At 76.2% G+C, this 4,481-nt stretch overlaps 1 non-coding gene across 1 annotated transcript; it reads left to right on the top strand.

Annotated features, from left to right (window-relative positions):
- The first annotated feature begins 3,046 nt into the window (after positions 1-3,046).
- LOC137457112 (5.8S ribosomal RNA) lies at positions 3,047-3,201 on the top strand. The gene has a single exon (XR_010991214.1). It is a non-coding gene; the product is annotated as a 5.8S ribosomal RNA (ribosomal RNA).
- Positions 3,202-4,481: the final 1,280 nt, after the last annotated feature.

The following is a 4,481-nucleotide window of genomic DNA, read 5'->3' as shown; positions in this document are numbered from 1 at the left end:
CCTTCCCGCCGTTGCCTCTTGCCGCTACCCCCGCCCCCCCCCGCTGCCGGTTTGCGCGCGAGCCCCCCCTTCCCGCCGTTGCCTCTTGCCGCTACCCCCCGCCCCCCACCCGCTGCCGGTTTGCGCGGAGCCCCCCCCTTCCCGCCGTTGCCTCTTGCCGCTACCCCCCCGCCCCCCCCCCCGCTGCGCGTTTGCGCGGAGCCCCCCCTTCCCGCCGTTGCCTCTTGCCGCTACCCCCGCCCCCCCCGCTGCCGGTTTGCGCGGAGCCCCCCCTTCCCGCCGTTGCCTCTTGCCGTTACCCCCGCCCCCCCCCCGCTGCCGGTTTGCGCGGAGCCCCCCCGCCTGCCGTTGCCTCTTGCCGCGGCCACCACCGCCCCCCCCACACCCCCCGGCCCCCGTTACCCGGTTTGCGCGGAGCCCCCCCCTCCCGACGTTGCCTCTTGCCGCTGCTGCCACCCCCAGCTCCCCACACCCCCCGGCTCCCGTTAGCGGTTTGCGCGGAGCCCCCCCTTCCCGCCGTTGCCTCTTGCCGCTACCCCCGCCCCCCCCCCCGCTGCCGTTTGCGCGGAGCCCCCCCGCCTGCCGTTGCCTCTTGCCGCGGCCACCACCGCCCCCCCCCACACCCCCCGGCGTCCGTGAGCCCAAGCGTGTGCGGTGTGAGGGGTGTCGGGGGGAGAAGGGGCGCCTCCGCGCGTGCGGGGACCCCCCCGAGCCCCCACCCCACTCCGGGCCACGGCGCCGGGCATGCCTTTCCCGGAGCCCCCTCTGGGGCACCGCGCGCCCGGCAGGCGAGAGGAAAGGGGGGAGTCCCCTTTCGGCGGCGCGCGGGGATCCGCGGGTCGGGCGACGGCGACGGCCCGGCTGGGACCCCATCGGGTCGTTGGGAGCCGGGGGGGCGCGCTGGGCGGCCACCGCGCGGGCGCCGCGTTGACCTCGGCGTGGCCTGTGCCCCCTCCTGCTTCAGTCGTTTCCCGCTGGACGGGCATCGGGCGGCGCCCGAGCGATGCTCCCCGGTCCGCGCGGGTGTCGTCGAGCGGGCTCTCCCGGGCCCTCGGCCCGCCCAGCGCATCGCCGTCGTCGCCGGTCCGCCGCCGGGGCCGCCGTAGCCGGCGCTCGCCGCGCGGCGAGCACGCGGCATGGGCGTCCCCAGCCGCGTCCCTCCTCCCCGACGCAGCGCCGGCTGACTGAGGGAAACCCCCGGGCCTCGGGCCAGGCCAGGGGGCGCGGTGGTGGCGGCGGACTTCGGGCGCGGCCCCCCGCGGGCGGACGCTCCCCCCGACGGCGGCAGTGGGGGGAGGCACCCCCGCGGGGCCTTAAGTCTGGTTTCCCTCACCCCAGGGTCAGGTACCTAGCGTTCCGCGCCTTCGTCCGCGGCCTTGCCCTACCGCGGAGGAAGCCGGGCGGCGGTTTAAAGACCCCGGGCGGCTCGGCGCGCCACCCCCGGATGCGGGGGCGAGCGCGGGGGCGGGCGGGTGCCTTCAGAGGGGCGGGGGTTGCCCCCGCAATGCCTCTGGCTAGGTCCGCCGTCGTCGCGCTCGTCGTCCTCCGGGGGCCGCCGGGCCGGGGAGGGGACTCTGCCCCCCCCCCTCTGCGGTCCGAGCGCTCGGCCGGAGAGAGCCCACCGCGCGAGGTCGGCCGTAGGTCCGCCGCCCGCCTCGCCTCGCCACGGGCGTCCCCGGCGGCGCGTTGAAGCGCGGGCTTCTCGCGGGCCGGGGCGGCGAGCCCCCGCGGTGGGGGCTGGCCCAGGGCGCTTCGCCCCCGCCGGGGGTTTTGTGCGGGCGCGTTGCCGCGGCTCGGCGGCGGCGCCTCTTGCGGCGGCCGGGCCGCTGCGGACCTCCCGGTCCCTTTTCCCTTTGCCCAGGCCCCAGAGCGGGGCCCCGGCGAGCTGGCGCCTCGGCGGTCTCGCGCTGCCGGTTCCCCCCCGTCCGGGGCCGGTTTCGGGTGGCGTGACCGCGTCCGAGCGGCGGCGGGCGTCGCTCGGCGTCTCCGGCTCCGGTCCCTCGCCGGAGGGCACCCTGCCACCGGCTGCGGCTGTCCCGGTCCCGGGCCCTGCCCGCGGGCTTCCCCGTTCGCCTTCCCGGCGCGTGCCGGGTGGGGGACGGGCGGGCAGCCGGGGGCGTCCCACCCCCGGTCTCCGCGTGGAAACGGGAGAGCGGGGGGCCCGCCCCCCCGGCTCAGCGCCGTCCGCTGTCCGCCTGGCCGCGGGGCCCACGGAAGGGGTCGAGCGAGCGAAGCCGGCGGCGCGGTGGCGCCGGGGGAGGATGGAAGGGGCTCGTGCCGCTGGGGTTTGTCGGTCGGCGGGTGCGCCGCCCGGCGAGGGCCGGCGGGTCGCCGCGGTGGCGTCCCACGTGGGCTCGGGCTTTCCCGTCTCGCAAGCCGTTTTCCGTCCCCGCGGCGGGGGGGGTTCGGTGGCGAGAGAAGCCGCCCGAGGGCGCGAGCCGGCCGGGGCTCGGCCCCGGGGCCAAAGCGGGGGAAAAGAAAGTCCGGGATGGGCCGCAGCGGTGGCGGCGTTGGAGGGGCCGGTGCGGAGGCGCGCGCGCGCTCTCCTGCCGGCGGTTGTGCGCCCGGCCCCCCTCGCTCCCCCCGGGCGGGGGGGGGGGGTGTCTCCGCTGCCTCGCTTCGTGGCGTCTTCGCGACGGCACGGGGCGGCCAGCGAGAGACACACCCCCCCCCGCCGTTGGGTGGGGAAGCGAAGGGGGTTTTATTTCCCCGTGCACGCGAGGCGAGGCCGGGTTCGGGGCACGTTCCGCGCGGCGCGCGGCGCCTCCTCCGCGCCGAGGTCGGAGCGAGCCCGGGCGCCTGGTCCGGCCCCGAAGCGCCACAAGGTGCGTTTTTCCCTCCTCGGGGGAGGGAAAAAAGCCGGGAGCGCGGGCTCCCCGCCCCTTGCTTTTGCCGCTTCGGGGTTTCGTTTTATTTTCCCCCCCTCTCCTGTGCTTGTACGGTCAAGTGAGGCGAGCGGCCGCCGTGCCGCGCTCTCCGAGGGGCCGCTCCTTTGCGAGCGGTCCCGGCCCCTCCGCGCTGGCGGGGCGGTGCCGAAAAGCCAGACAACTCTTAGCGGTGGATCACTCGGCTCGTGCGTCGATGAAGAACGCAGCTAAGCTGCGAGAATTAATGTGAATTGCAGGACACATTGATCATCGACACTTCGAACGCACTTGCGGCCCCGGGTTCCTCCCGGGGCTAACGCCTGTCTGAGCGTCGCTTGACGATCAATCGCCGCCTCGGTGCCCGCCGAGCGGCACGGCTGGGGTCGCCTCGCAGGCTCTCCCCCGGGCGGGGAGGGGCCTTCGTCCCCCTAAGTGCAGACTCGGGGAGCGCTCCGTAGCTCCCCGCTCCCGGAGCGCCCGCTCTCGCGGAGTTCGTCCCGCCGGGGCTTCGCCGGCAGGGGTTCCCCGTTGGTCCAGCGACGCCCGGTGGGGCGTTGGGGGAGACGAGAGCCGGTTGGGGGAGGAGGCGCGGGCCTCGCCCCCCCCCCGGCACTCCCCGCGCGGGCGCGGCTGTCTGCGGGTGGGTACCGCGGGGGTACCGTGCGTGCTGCCCGCGTCCGCGCGCAGGCGTCTGCCGTGGGCGGCGGGGGTTCCCGTTCCCCTCGTTCTTCCTCGCTCTCGCCTCCCCGGGGTTCTCCTGCGTGTCGCCGTTCGGCGTCGACCCCCGGCGGGCCGTCTCCCGGGCCGAGAGGCGCGTCACCCGCCGCGGTGTCGCGTTCGGGCCCTCCTCCGGGCTGGGGCCCTTCGTCCCCCGCGGTCGCGCGTGCGTCGCGGGGGGCGGAAGCCGGCGAGACGCCGCGCTCGCCGTCCCGCGGCCGCGTCTGCGGGGCGAGCCGGCCGCCCCCCCACCCCCACCCCCGCGCGGGGTGTGTGCGTGGGGGGGGGAGCCGTTCTCGCGCCGCGGTGCCGGCCGGCCGGGGCGCGCGCGCGCGCGGCGTCGGGCCGTCGGTGGCTCGTCGTTGGGCTTGCGACCTCAGATCAGACGTGGCGACCCGCTGAATTTAAGCATATTAGTCAGCGGAGGAAAAGAAACTAACGAGGATTCCCTCAGTAACGGCGAGTGAAGAGGGAAGAGCCCAGCGCCGAATCCCCGCCCCGCGGTGGGGCGCGGGACATGTGGCGTACAGAAGCCCCCCCTCCCCGGCGGCGCTCTCGGGGGACCCAAGTCCTTGTGATCGAGGCCGCAGCCCGCGGACGGTGTGAGGCCGGTAGCGGCCCCCCGGCGCGCCGGGCCCGGGGCTTCTCGGAGTCGGGTTGCTTGGGAATGCAGCCCAAAGCGGGTGGTAAACTCCATCTACTAAGGCTAAATACCGGCACGAGACCGATAGCCAACAAGTACCGTAAGGGAAAGTTGAAAAGAACTTTGAAGAGAGAGTTCAAGAGGGCGTGAAACCGTTAAGAGGTAAACGGGTGGGGCCCGCGCAGTCCGCCCGGAGGATTCAACCCGGCGAGTCGCGGTCGGCCGGCGCGGGTCCGGCGGATCCCCGCCTCCGC

The sequence above is a fragment of the Melanerpes formicivorus genome, unplaced genomic scaffold (assembly GCF_026170545.1).
Source record: "Melanerpes formicivorus ecotype bairdi unplaced genomic scaffold, bMelFor1.0.p_v2 SCAF_159, whole genome shotgun sequence".
Taxonomy (NCBI): Eukaryota; Metazoa; Chordata; class Aves; order Piciformes; family Picidae; genus Melanerpes; species Melanerpes formicivorus.
The sequence above is the reverse complement of the archived record's forward strand: the minus strand, read 5'-3'. Positions and strand labels throughout refer to the sequence as shown.